The 17,355-nt window shown below is 42.6% G+C and overlaps 1 protein-coding gene across 2 annotated transcripts in view; it reads right to left on the bottom strand.

The window, feature by feature from the left end:
• PLXNC1 (plexin C1) overlaps positions 1–17,355 on the bottom strand; it is a 160,564-nt gene that overhangs the window by 121,160 nt on the left and 22,049 nt on the right. The gene's annotated exons all lie outside the window — the stretch shown is intronic.

Here is a 17,355-nt window from a genome sequence, read left to right as displayed (position 1 = left end):
CACCAATGTTTTTTAGTCAGAACCCGTTCCCTTCCAGCTAGAGAATGTTTGAACCTGTTCCCTTCCTGTTAGGGAATGTTTCGGGGCAACAGATATTTTTACTAGTCAAATCTGGCCAAATTCACCTGGCAGGGTGAGACTTTCTTTTTTTTTTCTTTTTCGTTATTGCTCACCTGAGGATATTTTTCCTTTTTTTTTTTAGGGAGATTAGAAGAGAGAGGGAAAGACAGAGAGAAACATCAATGTGAGAGAAACACATCAATTGGTTGCCTGCTGCACGAGCCCCGACCAGGGCCCAGGCTGGGGAGGAGCCTGCAACCAAGGAGCCTGCAACATGCCCTTGACTGGAATGGAACCCAGGATCCTTTGGTCCACAGGCTGATGCTCTATCCACTGAGCAAAACTGGCTAGGGTTGAGACTTTCTTGAAATCAAAGATACCCATATATCCTTTTCCCAGAGTGTGAATTGTATTTAGAACGAAATAAATCAGACATTAAACCAACTGGGAAAACAATGATTTTAAAGAAAACTCCACAAGAAGAAACTGATCTTAAGACTGACTGAATGCTTGTTACAGGATGTTCCAATGCAACGTTGGGCCTTTTCCAGTCCAGTATTGGCAAGACTAAGTCACCCACTCCTATTGAAGTAACCACTGACAATACTTTGCCTCCACCTAATATTCACCAATATCCTTTAAGACCTAGTGGAATCAAGCCTATTATACAAGACTACTTAAAGGGGGGGGGGGGGGGGGGGGAGTGCTTTTAATGCTATGTGTGAGCCCCTGTAATTCTCCTATCTTCCAGTAAAGAAATCCAATGGAAAAGGATGGAGATTTGTATAGGATCTCATAGCTATAAATAAAGACATCCTGTGGTCCCAAATCCACACACCCTGTGTAAAGATGTTGCCTCTTACTCTGGGTGAGAAAGAGGGAGCCATTGCAGGCTTGGAGCAGAGGAGTGGTGTGGTGAGAGGGCAGGGTTTGAAGCATGGGTAGAAGACTCATCAGGAGACTCTCACCATAATCCTGGAGAAATATAATGGTAGCTTGGGCTCAGGTTTCCACCCCCCACTCTACCCTTTAAGTGGCTATGCTGCTTTGAGCTGGTAACTTAACCTCCTTGGGTCTCAATTTCCTCATGTCGAAAATGAGACTAATAACTTCTTCCTTAAACACGGCAGTTGGAAGGATCAAATTAAACTTGTGGAAGATGCTTAGCACATGATAAACACTCAATAGATAATAATCTTTACTAAATTGCAAGCTCTTTTTGGGTAGGGATCATGTCTTAATCATCTATTTTCAGCTACTCATATGGACTGCCAATATTTTTCAGGGACAGATTTATGTAGTGCCTTTTTCAGTATTCCTGTGAAGAAAAGAAAAAGAAAAAGAGAAAGAGAAAGAAAAAGAAAAAGAAAAAGAAAAAGAAAAAGAAAAAGAAAAAGAAAAAGAAAAAGAAAAAGAAAAAGAAAAAGAAAAAGAAAAAGAAAAAGAAAAAGAAAAAGAAAAAGAAAAAGAAAAGGAAAGGGAAGGAAAGGAAAGGAAAAGGCAGTTTGGTGATGTCCTTGTTTATCTTTCAGATAAGATCCATCTGTAAACCAAATTAAGTCAGCATTATCAACAGGAGTTTCCTGTAAACCATTCCTAGGAAAAAAGACAGTGGTCAGTAAGCAAAACATAAAAGTTGATTTTACCTGGGAAGATTGTGAGTTTATTTGGACAGTAATGCCCCAGGGATATACGGAGAGTCCCACCTATTTCTCTCAGATACTGAAAGCTGATTGGAATGATGTTGAATTTCCCAGAGATTCTATTCTAATCCATTATGTGGATGATTTACCTTTATGCTCTAGGTCCGTGGTCGGCAAACTGCAGCTCTCGAGCCACATGCAGTTCTTTGGCCCCTTGAGTGTGGCTCTTCCACAAAATACCATAGCCTGGGCGAGTCTATTTTGAAGAAGTGGCATTAGAAGAAGTTTAAGTTTAAAAAATTTGGCTCTCAAAAGAAATTTTAATCGTTGTACTGTTGATATTTGGCTCTGTTGACTAATGAGTTTGCCGACCACTGCTCTAGGACATATTAGACTACAAGAGGACACAATTTACCTACTACAATAGCTAGCCATAAAGGGACATAGGATCTCAAAGGACAAGCTTCGACTCAGTTTTACCCCAAGTAAAATACCTTGGTCATCTAACATCTAAAGATGGGCTGCTAATTAACTCAGAAAGAAATAACATCCTTTCCTCTTCTAAAAACAAATAAACCAGAAACAGCTTAAAAGGTTCCTGGGTCTGACTGAATACTGTCCCAATTGGGTTCCAAATTTTTCATCAATGGCTCAGCCTCCATATGTCTTATTAAAATCAGATGGACCTGATCCAATTCAATAGAACCCCACAGGGAAACAAGCTGAAGAAGCTCTAGAGGGAGTATTATCTAAAGCTCCCATCTGGGACACCCTAATTATAAATTTTGTTCCTTTTTATACATGAAAATAAAGAAAATGCTTTAGGAGTTTTAACTCAAAAACGTAGAGATCATCATAGACCTATAGGCGATTACAGTCAGCAGTCAGACTCAGTAGCCAAAAGGCTCCCTCTCTCCATGACAGCCATCTCTGCATAGACATGTTATGCAGACAAACAGAAGAGACGGTTATGGGCTCTCCTTTACTTATTTATGTTCCGCATTCTGTTGAGTTTCCACTGAACTTTCATCACACTGAACACTTCTGTCAGCCAACTGGCGTCTTATGAAATACTCTTGCTTTCTGCACCTAATATTACTTTAACTTGACATAACAGTTTTAACCCCAGCAACTTTGCTACCATTTTTGAAGGATGAAGACATCCACTATTGTGTTTTGCTTACTGACCACCCTTTTGTTTCTAAGAATGGTTTACAGGAAACTCCTATTGATAATGCTGACTTATAGTAATTTGGTTCACAGATGGATCTTATCTGAAAGATGAACAGGGATATATATGCAATAACTTCCATGGTGGATATAACTGAAGTTTCTCATTTACCTGAATAAGACCTACCCAACAAGCTGAATTAATTGCTCTAACTTGAGCTTGTCAATTGGCCAAAGATCAAGTGGCCAATGTTTACACTGACAGTAGTTATGCCTTTGGTGTAGCTCATAACTTCGAGATGTTGTGGAAGCAGCGAGGTTTCTTAACTTCCTCAGAGCAGCCCACAAAGGATGGAAAACAGGTTGCAGAATTATTAGATGTCATACAACAACCGAAACAAGTGGCAATTATAAAAATTCCAGGACATTCTAATGCTGCCCCCGTGGAAGCAAAAGGAAATGATTTAGCTGACACTGCAACTAGACAAGCAGCAATAAGCAGCCAAATTATCCAGACCTGAGAATGTTTCTTCTTCCTATTAAACCAATAAAAGACTCGCTTTTAATTCCAATGGCCAGCTTGCAGGAGAAGAAAAAAGGATATGGCAACAAAAATCGGGGAACCTTTGACTCAAACAGATATGGTTTGGACCCAATCAGAGACCAATCTTACCTACAGGGGGTTTAATTACCTGTACTTCAACATGTGCATGAGCTAACACATTGGGGTCCTGAAAGATGATTTCATAGAGTAAACAATATTGCTGGAAATGTTCTCCTACTGTAGCTCATAAAGTTTATAACAGATGTTCTATCTGTCCAAAATATAACCCTGGAATATCACTCCACAGGTCATAAGGACATTTCCCACTCCCTTTAGGTCCATTTAAGATATGCAAATTGGGCTTTATGCACATGCAACCATCTCAAGGATACAAATATGTGTTATTATGATTTGTATGTTTTCTCACTGGGTTAAGCCATTCTCTTGCAGGAAAGCAACAGCCTTCATGGTAGGTAATTTATTATTGGAAAAATAATTCCCAGTTGGGGAATTCCCTCTAAGTTACAAAGTGACCAAGAGACTCATTTCACTGGGCAAATTATGCAATCTATCTGTAATATTTGGCCTATTCTACAGCATTTTCATTGTGCTTATCACCACAGTTCTCAGGATTGGTGGAATGTACAAATGGTACAATTAAAACTCAACTAGGTAAATTTTCAGAAGCTTTTAATTTCTCTTGGCCAAAAGCTCTCCCTATAGTGCTCCTTAACCTGAGATCTACTCCTTTTGGTAAATACAGCCTTTCTCCTCATTAGTCACTGGTAACCCCACACATCTGGGTGAAGAGACATATGAACCAACCTTACTAAAAGGAGACATTCTGCATTATTATCAAGGACGTATTAACCAGCTTTTAAAAACTGACAAATTCGTAGCTGGTTCATTTCACAATGTGGTCCTGGGAGACGAAGACTTCAAAGACCATGACTTACAACCAGGAGATTGTGTCCCTTGTCAAAGACATCAATTAAAGACTCCAACCTCATTGGAAGGTACCTTCTCAGGTATTACTAATTTATTTATATCCAGCTAACACAAAGGTGTTAACTCAAGGATTCACATTTCTCATTTTTTTTAAAAAGCGCCTAACCATAAATAGACATGTACCCCTGTCTCTGGCACTCGCCTCCACCTACAGTGAAGATCAAAGACTCCTCTGGGATCAGAAGCCACTGACATCAGAGAGAAACAGCTATCCCAAGACATCGATAAGGCCTGTAGACCCACAAATTGATCTTGAACTTAAAAAACCACTTGATTGTCTTTACCTGTCTGCTAATAATATTAGTCATAATAATAGTTATAATTGTTCTTAGGGCTTTTCTCAAACTGTGAATCCTATCGAATAAAAGAGTAATATGCAAATTGACCATCACTCCAACACACAAGATGGCCGCCCCCATGTGGTCAAAGATGGCTGCCCCTATGTGGACACAAGATGGCCACCACAAGATGGCTGGCAGGGGAGGGCAGTTGTGGGCATTCAGGCCAGCATGGGAGGGCAGTTGGGAGGGACCAGGCCTGCAAGGGAGTGCAGTTGGGGGCGATCAAGCCTGCAGGGGAGAGCAGTTAGGGGTGACTGGGCTGGCAGAGGAGGGCAGTTTGGGGTGACCAGGCCTGCAGGGGAGGACAATTGGGGTGACCAGGCCAGCAGGGGAGGGCAGCTGGGGGGGACCAGGCCTGCAGGGGAGGGCAGTTGAGGGGGAACCAGGCCTGCAGGGGAGGGCAGTTAGGGGCAACCAGGCCAGCAGGGGAGGACAGCTGTGGGTGACAAGGCCAGCAGGGGAGGGCAGTTAGGCATTGATCAGGCTGGCAGGGGAGTGGTTAGGGGGTGATCAGGCTGGCAGGCAGAAGCGGTTAGGGGCAATCAGGTAGGCAGGCAGGCAGGCAGGCAGGCAGGCGAGCGGTTGGGATCCAGCAGTCCTGGATTGTGAGAGGGATGTCTGACTGCCTGTTTAGGCCTGATCCCGGGTCCCAGATTGGAGAGGGTGCAGGCTAGGCTGAGGAACACACACACACACACACACACACACACACACACACACACCGTGCACAAATTTTGTGTACCGGCCTCTAGTAATTAATAAAGGTGTATAAGATAATTTTTGTATTATCAATATACTCTTTTATGGTTTCTCTTTTACAGTTTAGCAAGAATGTTATTGCAGAAGGAAGAAAAGGGATGTGTGTGTGTGTGTGTGTTTTAATATATTTTATTGATTTTTTACAGAGAGGAAGGGAGAGGGATAGAGAGTTAGAAACATCGATGAGAGAGAAACATGGATCAGCTGCCTCCTGCACATCCCCCACTGGGGATGTGCCCGCAACCAAGGTACATGCCCTTGACCGGAATCGAACCTGGGATTCTTCAGTCCGCAGGCCAACGCTCTATCCACTGAGCCAAACCGGTTAGGGCGATGTGTGTGTTTTTGAGAGAAGTTAAAAAGAAGTAGTTTGTCCTAATATGTTGGTTATTTCTGAATGAGTAGAAAGAGAAAACTAAGAAGGCCAAGAGAAGTTAGAGAAGGTTAGTGGGAAAAGAATATTGAGAAAGGAATTATATGTATAAATGCTAGAACTCAATTATGGGAATGTACTTATCCCCTAGGACTGAATTAAGTATGTTAATTCACATGGAAGCTGAAGTGGCTGTTTAAAAAAAGGCCCTCTAGCCCTGACTGGTATTTCTCAGTGGTTAGAGTGTTGGCCCTTGCACTGAAGCCTTTCAGGTTTGCTCCCTGCCCCGTCCCGGTGCATGCAGGAGGCAACCAGTCGATGTGTCTCTCTCACATGGATGTTTCCCTCTCCCTCTCCCTCTCTCTATCTCTATCCCTCTCCCTCTTCTTCTTCCCCTCTCCCTCTCCCTCTCCCTCTCCCTCTCCCTCTCCCTTATTCTCCTTCACTCCCTTCCACTTTCTCTGAAAAGCAATGGAAAAAATATCCTCAGGTAAGGATTTTTTTTTTAAAAGGCCCTCTATAACTGTTGCCGAGGCACAGGAAATTTATTTATGAAACTCCTACTGTCCTCCTGGCCTCTGGAAATTTTTAGGTGGTAATTGTAATTTACACCATTGTGTTCTTATAGCCTTGGCCCCACTTAAACCTTAAGGTTACAGTTCCCAATTGCACAACTAGTGGGAATCAGATTATTAACGAAGGGCACTTGAGTGCTTCCAATGGAAAGTAGATGGGCCACAGTAAATGGGAGCCCATCTCATGGTCAGACTGTAAAAACTAAAGAGGTGTACGGTGTGCCCTCCAACTACAAGTAAATCTTATACTAGCTGCAAAATACAGAAAAGTGAGACAGACAACAAAACCTGGATCATGACAGCTTATAAGTTATAGTGTTTTTCTTCATGAAGGCCCATAAAACCTGACTGCCTCCCATTTACCTGCCTTTCCCTTTTGAGAAAAATTCAGCCTAGACTTCCATCAAAGGTTACAGTCTTATCCCATTCCCAATGGCCCATCAGCAAGACAAATGATGACACTAAGACTTCCTAGGAATGAACCTTCCTAGCACCATGGGACCCCATTAGCCACCAAGAGGTTGGTTATTAATACATCCTTCAGACTGATTTGTGACCAAAAGGGGGAGGTCTGGATGAAAAGGGGGCCATATACTAAACCTGAGAAGTTCAGGGGAGGCCAGCATGGTGGGCCTTACAAACTCTAAGACCAAAAATAACCAGATGGTCTGAACATAAACATTCCTAACCACAAGTGGGGCACAGTGAGTCATACTCTAGGCCTGTAGCTTCTTTGACAAAGCCAATCTTTACCTTAGGTAAACCTATCCATTGTCTTTTTGGATCTAAGATTAACATACCTTTGAAATATTAAAGTAACCTTCTTTTCCAGACCCCTCAGGCACAGCTACCAGCACCAGAGTAGGAGACCACAGAACCCTTTATTGTTATCTTCTTCCCCGAATACCATCTCTATGTGCTGTAAATATTAATTATTAACTACCCTATACCCACCAATGTAAAAAAAAAAAGTATCTGTCTATCCGTTTTGCTTTTTTATCCAATGCCAGAGATTTCCCCATTTTGCTTTACCCTACCCTCTTAATCTACCACCAGTGGATTTCATGTAACCCCCCTATGTCTCCTTTGATTTAATCTATAAAATAAGCGGCAAAACTGCCACTCTCTAGAGCATTTTCTCAATACAATGAGATTTTGCTTCCTGGAACTTGTCATCAGTTTGGCTCAAATAAACTCATAAAAATTCTCAGCGGGTTTGGACGTTTTTTACATCAACAAATTCACATTCTTCATAAGCTCAGATTCAAAGAGTTGGTCCAGTTCTGGAAAGTGGTTGTATAGAGAAGGAACAGAAAGCCAATTTTAAAAAGATTGATAGAAATATTCTCAATTGAGACTTCAGAGACGAAAGTCTGCTGCCCAGATTTCTCTTGTCACACTGAAGGCATCATCTGTAGAACCACAAGTATTCTTGCCCATAAAGCTGAACCTGAATCTAGTTAAGTCTTTAGTGCTAGTTTACATTTAGCATTGGAAAGAATAGAGGAACAAGCTAAATAATACCACAAGAAAGCAAAGGGCCAAAGCCACAATGTGAGGCAGTCAACAGACTTGCTTCCTCATTCAGTCAGTGGTGGTGACTAAAAGGAGTGAATTCCTCAAAAAGTCAATGGTGATGCAACTCCAGAAGAGAGACAGAACGACCAAATGTGACTAGAGAGTGACCCGCTGGCAGGACTCAGTGGTTGAGCATTGACTTACGAACCAGGAGGTTGCTGTTCAATTCCCAGTCAGGGCACATGCACGGGTTGCCTGATTGATCCTCAGTGAGGTGTGCAGGAGGCAGCCAATCAATGATTCTCTCTCATTGATGTTTCTATCTCTCCCTCTCCCTTCCTCTCTTAAATCAATAAAAATATATTCTTAAAATGTGACTAGAGAACTTACATTGGTTTGTATACCATTTTGAACAAAAACAATTTTTAAAAGACATTTTTTAGCTAATAGGAAAATTCAGTTATATGGACTCAATATTAGATAATCCTAAATAATTATTAATGATTTTATTAGTTGAAATAACAGCATTATGGTTATTTAAGAAAATGATCATGTAGGTTATATACATGTCTAATAATAATTTTGTACACCTAAAACTAATATGATGTTGCTTGTCAACTATAATTAAAAATAAAAAAGTATTTAAAAAAAAAGAAAATTATCATAGTTTTTTGGAGATGCATAATGAAATGAGGGGGGTGAAATGACAGTGTCTGGGATTTGCTTTAAAATAAAAAGTAAATGAAAACATAATTTCCAGTAATTACAGTATGGTGATTATAGTTAGTAATACTGTATTGTATATTTGCAAATTGCTAAGAGAGTAAACCTTAAAAGTTCTCATAATAATAAAAAATGTGTAACTATATATGGTGACTGATGTTAACTAAACTTATTGTGGTGATCAGTCATATTATATACAAATATCATTATATTGAAATCATACAAAACTAATATAATGTTATATGTCAATTACACCTCAATAAAAGTAATTATAAAACACTCCTCATCCATTTTAAGTGAGTTAAGAGCTGCACTGTAGTTGTTTTTGGGGCTTATTGGAGCATGGTTAATACAGATGGAGAGGGGCTAGAAAGATCTAGTTTGAGCAACTTTGATTTATTTGCTTGATACACTAGAGATGAGATACCAGTATTCTCTCTAGAACTCTGAATTATGGCAGGAAAGTTTTTCTTTTTTACATTAAAAAAAAATTTACCAAAGTGCACTATGCCAGGGTTTATCAACCAGTTTCCTGAACAAGCTATCTAGAGTGGCCTGCCTACACTGAAGCTTATCCTGATAACCACAGATGCTAGGGTTAAACTGTTAGGTTTCATTGATGGTGGGAGTGAGACTTCCTGGAGGGTAACTTGCCATTATCTACCAAAATTATAAAGCATATAACCCTAGGCCCAGCAGCTCCTCATATATACGTGAAATGATACACGTACATGGATACTCATTGCATCATGTGTTATACCCAAAAGACTGAAACAACCTAATTGTCCAACCTTAGGGAACAAGTGAACTATAGTACAAACAACTGAATTCTATTTAGCCAAGAAAATAATTAGAATGCTCTGTATGTTATGTTTAACATGTTATATTAAGTATGCATGTATATATTTGCATACATATATATTTTATGTACATATGCATGTAGCATAATGCATGTATATGTTTTATATGTTTAATGAAAGGGGGGGGAAAGACTATCTTCCCCCCTTTGCTTGCAGACATATATAAAATATCTCTTGAAAGACACCCAAGAAGCCAATATCATTGGTTGCCCCAGATGGTAGAAACATGTGACTTTTACTGTATATTCTCCTGGCTCTTTTGTATTTTGAGCAATACCAATGTATTATCTCAAAAAATAAATACCTACTATTTAAATTTTAAAAGTATTTGAGGAAGAGTGGGTTAAATTAGTTTTCTTTTTGCTAGATTATACAGAGAATGGTCTCCAGAACCCTGAGGACAGGACAAGTTTTCACGTTCATTACAAGGGACCCAAACGTGCTACCCTGAGGCACTGGTGGCCCTGCAGCTGTGGTCCTCATCTCTCTCTCAGATGACTACAGGGCCGGAGAGAGAGGGATCTTTTCCTCCTTCAGATTTCTATTAATAACACCTCCACCTCACCCATCCCCACCCCACAGCCCAGCCCAGGAGCCCCAATGGACACCTGGATCTTCCAACCGCAAAATTCATGTCAGCATCAACACCGGGAAGAAAGCCAGTAAGACTGGAGCGAGGGAAAGGTTCCTCCTCAGCTCAGTTCAGCTGGGCAGCCTCGGAAAAAAACATGATCAGTGAAGCGATGCAGGAAGTAACAGTGAGTCACAGAAACCCAAAATGGGTTGAATTTTGCATAAGAGAAACCTCATCCAACTCACACACACTTCTTGGGCATGATGCGGATTTTTATCTGTTGCTTCCAGGATACGCCCTTAATATAGATCTAACCTGAAGTCAACCTGAGTCATGTATATTCTGATACATCCCTTCATCTTTCAAGTCTCAAAGGTCACCTCCTCTGAGAAGCTTTCCCTGGTCCGCTTTCTACTGAACCCCACTGTCACTCTCCACCTATCACTGTTTTCTTCAGAGCCCTTACCACTATCTGAAATGACTTTATATTGATTAATCCATTTACTTGTTTTCTGTCTTTTTCTTCCCACCATGAGAGCAGGGACACTGTCTGTTTTGTTCACGTTCGTATCATCAGCACTCAGAAAGTGCCTTGCACATAAAAGGTGCCCAATAAATATTTACTAAATGAAAAAAAATACTCTATTAGCATTCAATATTTTATAAGGCTCTTCACATCTTTTTTCCCAGCTGAAGCCTGTGTAGAAAATATATTTTCCCTGATGGAGAACTTCCGTTTATGTCAACATGTTGTTTCTGTTGACATCTTCATGAAGCCTCATGGTAGGCTATTAACTAGCTTTGGGATTTTTGCTGCATACAAAGCAAACAAACAAACAAACAAAAAACACAAAACAAAACATAACCCAACTATAGTCCTGAAATGTATGGTGTGTGAGATTTCCACACCATACGGTTAGTTACATTACATGTTTGACACCACCAGTGGGAAGGAAAGCACAGTGAAGAAAATGAGGGGAGAGAAAAATTGAACAAAAGACTAATTCTTATTTTCTTTAGTATTACCACGTTTAAAAAAGCTCAAAGATGCTAAATCTCCTTCCTTATGCTTCACTCTCTAGGGCTACGTAGTTGAAGGGCAAACAGGCCAGTCTTCTCACTTATTTTTCCCCCATAAACACACACACACACACACACACACACACACACACACACACACAAGCAAGCAAGGTAATTATCCAATAGCATTTAATGTGCTTTAATTGTTATGTGTAATAATGATGATATATAAAGTTTAAGGAAATTCCTCTCGTTTCCAATTTACTTATTTTATCATTAGTAGTGAGAGAAGCATACAACTGAATCACAAATTCTAGATTTGTGGAATACAAGGGAGTAATATCCCTAAACTGGAGATTCCCTGAGAACTCACAAATTAAAATGAATGACTTGGGAAAGAACTTGAAGTAGCTTCATATGACATTCTAGATAGCCAACCATGGAGCACATTTCCAAGTTTGTTTGTTTTTTAAATATATTTTTGTTGATTTCAGAGAGGAAGGGAGAGGAAGAGACAGAAACATTTAATCTAATAAAGAGGGAATATACAAATTGACCATCACGCCGCAACAAAGATGGGGCGCCCACAGTGGAGGTGGGGGGGTGGGGTTTCTGTAACACAAGATGGCTGTGCCCACAGCGGAGGCCGAGTTCCCATAACGAGACTTAACGAGCAATCAGCAGGGACCTGAGGCTGCGTGGCGCTGGGGCTGGACAGGGGACCTCAGGCAGCGCTTCCTGTCCCAGTGCCAGGCCAGGGAACCTCAGGCTGCGCCCTCTGCCCTGGCGCCAGGCCGGGGGACCTCAGGCCATGCCCCCCACCCGGCAGGGCTTGATGAGGGACCTCAGGCCGCACCCCACACCAGCACCAGGCCAGGGGACCTGAGGCTGTGCCCCCCGCCAAGGCGCTGGGCTGGGGGACCTGAGGGTGCGCCAGGGGACCTGAGGCTGCACCCCCCACCCGGCGGGGTTTGATGGGGGTGGGGACAGCTGGTTCTGGATCTCGCCCAGTGGGGGTGGGGCCGGCTGGGTCTGGGTCTTATGCGATTTTGAGGCGCCTCGGGTGGACGGGGACTTGACTCTGGATCCCGCAGTGCACCTGAGACTCTGACAGGAGGAAGATTTTCATATACATTTTACTAATTTTCTTTCATCTCTGACATTTCTATTATAGAGAAAGGGCAAATGGCAATATTAAAATATTTCCTCTAATTAATCCCCTTTTAATGTGCATGAATTTCGTGCACTGGGCCACTAGTCAATGATAACAGGGAATCATTGATTGGCTGCCTTCTGCACACCCCACACTGGGGATCAGGTCCAAAACCCAGGCATGTGCCCTGACTGGGAATCAAACCGTGACCTCCTAGTTCATAGGTCCATGTTCAACCACTGAGCCATGCCGGCTGAGCCACTTCCAAGTTTTGACACCTCTGCTGCTTTTGCTTTTTGATCCATTGCCTTAGCTCAGCCATCCCCACCAGCCCCACTTCCGAGCCCAGGTACTGTCCTGGTTTGCCCACTCCGTTCTCTTATTTGAACATTCTGTGGGAATATATATATATATATGCATGTCCTTATAAAGGACTTTATTATTTTTGTTTTCTCTTACTTTCACTCAAAAACTTTAGAAACCAGAGTCAAGAAAGGCTTTGCAGGTGTTACATTGTTTGTCTACTGTTAGGATGCAGGAAGAACTTTCTGGAATTGGAGTTTGTTCCATGGTTTGGATACTGAAATCCACTAGTGGGAGTAAGGTTCTGAGGACAATGATGCTTTTCTCTGGACGGGGGAAAGGGCATGCTATGGCTCCTGCCCCCGGAACCCTCCTTCAGTCCTAGAGATGCTGAAGAACCCAACACCAGCCACCTCTCACTGGGCTATCCCAAGAATCAACTCAAATACAGACTTCCTACTTTTGCTCTAAAGAAATCCACTGAGGAAAAGCAGGGGCCCCCAAGTGTGACCAGAGGCTCCCATGAGCTACGTGCAACCCTGAGAGAAAAGGACTCTTTCTCCTTCTAATACAGAAGTCTACCCACAAATAGGATCAAACTTAAACCACAGAAGCCATAGCTCCTGCTCATGAAACCCCAAATAGTGGTGGCTTGGTATTGACCCAGATATTCCAACATCAGGAACAAGATAAAAATAAAAACCAGTTCCACCAACGCTGCCAAGCTCTACAGACCACATTTTCATTACCAACGTAGTTTGGTTGGGGGCAGACAGCTTGAGTCCAAATCACCTTGAATGAGTTACCTCACTTCTCTGAGCCCCGGGCTTTGTCATTTATGAAGTTGGTATGGTGATAGGATTGACTCATGAGGATTAGATGAGTTAACCCATACAGACACTAGTTCTAATGCCTGGCACACAGTAAGAGCTCAGAAATGTTAGCTGTTATTATTTCTTGCTTGCTGCCTTGTTATCTTTTATGCTTACGAGAAAGTTTAGTGGGCATAAGTAAAGTTACAAATTTCATGCATATCCTGTTATTACTTATTTTACCACCTTGAAAACCTCAACATATTCAATTCTGCCCTTGCAATAAGGACAATTTCCTTTTTCTTCTTTTTAAAGATTTTTAATTGATTTTTAGAGAGAGAGGAAGAGAGATAGAGAGAGAAACATCGGTTAACTGCCTCCTGCACGCCCCGTATGGGAATGAGCCCGCAGCCCAGGCATGTGCCCTGACAGGGAATCCAACCAGCAACCCTTCGGAGGGATGATGCCCAACCAACTGAGCCACACTGGCCAGGGCAGGACAAACTATATGCATTAGTCAGCTCAGAGGAATCCAAACCACATGACAGGCTGAACCACAACCTGGAGGAAGATTCCGCATGTGTTTATGAAAACGGGTACACTTAGCAGTGTCCTGACTGGCAACGCGTGTGATGTCAATTCCCCAAAGCTGAGTTCAGTGTGACCATACTTTTTCAGCTGATCCCAGTGGAGACACTGACAACTGAAAAACTACAGAATGCCATCGTGTTCAGAAAGGAAGTCAAATGAGGACATAATGGGGCGCAGGGGCGACTGAGCATAACCTGTCTTATAACCACAAGGACTGCACGTTGATAAAATAAGGGGGGAGATTAGATATTCTCAGAGGACACTTTCCATTCCAAAGTCCTCCCATTTTTTAAAATTTGATGAAGGAACTGGGAATACAGGAGAAAGAGGCAGCAATGGTATTAGCACACTGTCAAGTCTTTCGTTTTTCCACTTATTGTGAATAGAATCTTACACTTAGAAGTAGGGCCAGATTACTTGGAAAAGTGCACGTCTTTAAAGACACTTTAAAAGTGATTCACTATCTCGGCTTAAATTCAAAATAATGTTTCCACATAACAGAACATGATACAGCTATTTAAAAATACTGTTTACAAAAGGTTTACCATAACATTTTAATACACGCATCTTCTCTCATTAACTGAAGAAAAGAAAAAGGATACAAAACTGGATAAGATCTGACCTCAGCTATGTGGAAAAAAAAAAAAGACTAAGCTGCTAACAACAGTTGCCTCCAACAGAACTGGAGGATTTTTTTTTCTTTGCCTTCCCCTCATCCCTGCTACTTTGCAACTTTTTCTACAAGCATATATCACTTTTATAATTAAAAAATTACTAAATAATAACATGATATTTAATATTGCACCAAATGATATGAAAACTCACGAGGTTTTCAAAGATTTAAGAAGCAGGATTTGCGTGTGTGGAGGTAAAAAACAGCAACTGGCCCTCTAACCTGTGGCTGATCTGCCCTGGGTCAGGTTTTTTTTGTTTTTAAAAAATATATATTTTATTGATTTTTTTACAGAGAGGAAGGGAGAGGGATAGAGAGTTAGAAACATTGATGAGAAAGAAACATAGATCAGCTGCCTCCTGCACACCCCCTACTGGGCGATGTGCCTGCAACCAAGGTACATGCCCTTGACCGGAATCGAACCTGGGATTCTTCAGTTCGCAGGCTGATGCTCCATCCACTGAGCCAAACCGGTTAGGGCCTGAGTCGGGTTTTGTTTTTCACTGCTCATTAGTACCGCCACTCTGGGCCATAAGAAGCCAAGCTTGTGTCTATCAATGCTCGGCTTTTCTAACAGTTCTGGTGACAAGTCTGGCGAGCAAGAAGCCTGAAGTTTGTGAATAAAGGATTTGGGGGTTATCTGTGTCTTCCGAATCATCTACACAATCTCGAGGACCCAGGACTCCGGGCAGTGGCAGGGGCTGCATCCAAGGACCTGCACACAGGTTACATGGCAGAATCTTGGGAATTACTGGGCTATTCTAGGGAGCCTGCGGGGGGGGGGGGGGGGGGCGGGGAGGGGGGACAAGTCAGCTCACACTCCCCCCATAAACGCCTCCTGAGGGAAGCTGGGGGCGGGGCTTAATTTCCAACCAGTTGTCACGCCAGCGAGGTATTCCCTGTCAGATGGTCTGCCTTTTCAAGCTGAGGTTCTTCTCTCAGTCTCTAAAACCTGGGACGCACCCCAGGAGCCCTGGTCCCCCACATCAATCTCAATATCAACAAGCTTCACACTCCCCCCAGAGAACCCTCAGGGAGCGGTTGCCCTTGCCTGGGCAGAGGTGACAAAGTCATGGGTCTATTAGGGGAAGTCTCTGAAGTCGCTCCAGGTTCCAATTTCTGCTCTGCCACTGTGTGACCGTGGGCAAAGCATCCAACTTCTCTGGACCTCAGTTCCCTCATCTGTAAAATGGGAATAATATACCTACTTCTCAGACTTCTGGGGAGGACTGCATTAGCTAGAACATGTAGCGTGACTGGCACACAGGAAGCGCTGGATAAATGTTAGCAGTCACACAACAAATGGAAAATCAACCTGCCTTGTTATTCAAACAAGGCCCCAGATGTGGTTTTTAAAGGGGTACCCCTTCCAAATGCTGAGGGAAGGGAGACTTCAGTGGGCCACCTCTTGCTCAGCAGCTTGAAGCTGCACCTTGGTCCCACCCCTCTGGTTGCACAATTCTCTAAAAACTGGCCGGCTGCACACGAACTGCTGGGGCGAACAAACAGGAGGTCCAGCCAGGCCTTCCCTAGGGAACTACTTAGAGCCAAGTGTTCCTTCACCTCCAATTTACCATGTAACAGTTTGGTTGGCTCAGCTTTAGGGAAACAGTGTTCTTGTCAAAACACTCGTCAAAAATATCCCAAATCCGAAGAGATCATTGGTGAGGAGGCCCAGTTTGGATTGACGGGAACTTCTTCTGTCAGGTTAATGGCTCTAACTGGCCTGACCAGGTTGGTGTAGCTACAGACGTCACTTCATGGAGCCCCGAGCAACTTGTGCAGAATGACTGATGGGTGTTTACCTTTCCCCGGGAAATTAAGCTAACACAACAGGAAACAGGATCAATGTATATTTTAAAGGAATGTGTATACAAACAAACTCCCTCCCATATGTTACTGCGTTTCCTCCAAAGGAAACAGATTAAATTAAATTCCTACCAGGCACTTGGCACTGCATCAGGCTGTGGGACTCCAGGGCCCCCTTCTCAAGACACTTAAAATCAAGTTGAGAAGGCCAGGCAAATACAAGAGAAAAGGTTAGGCATCAAAGCAAGACATTTGTAATGAGCCAAAAAAAAGATACAGATAGGAGTATTTCAGGAGATGAGGGAAAAACCTAATCACTACAGATTTAGTACAGAAGTCCTCAGAGATGAGATGGAGCTTAAACTAAGCCAAAGCTCAGAGACATAGCATTCAGTAAAGCAGAGAGAGGAAAGAAAGCAATCCAGTGCGAGCAAAGGTATGGCAACAAGACGATGGTGCACATTTGCAGTAGAGCGAGCAAAGCTTTGGCCGAGTGGGGATAAGACACAGAAGGCAGGACTGGAGGCCTTCTGAAGAGGACGAGGCTTTCCAGGCTGTCTGGTGCAATCTCATTTACACAAGAGGAAACGGACTCTCAGAGAGATCAGGCGGTTTACCTAAGGCCACACAGCTAGTTATCGGTGGGAGGTCAGCTGAGAAAACAAATCTGTTAACCTCCCATTTGGAATCTGAGCTGACAATAAATTGGCGACAGAGAGGTGAAGGAATGTCGCCCTAGGGTGACAGAAACAGTGGGGTTCCCAACCACGAATGTTGGTGGAGGCCACAGGATGTGTTCCATACACGCTTGCTGATGAAATTGAGAAGGTAAGTGCTATATAATTT

Source organism: Cnephaeus nilssonii (assembly GCF_951640355.1).
Source record: "Cnephaeus nilssonii genome assembly, chromosome: 6".
Classification (NCBI taxonomy): domain Eukaryota; kingdom Metazoa; phylum Chordata; class Mammalia; order Chiroptera; family Vespertilionidae; genus Cnephaeus; species Cnephaeus nilssonii.
The sequence above is the reverse complement of the archived record's forward strand: the minus strand, read 5'-3'. Positions and strand labels throughout refer to the sequence as shown.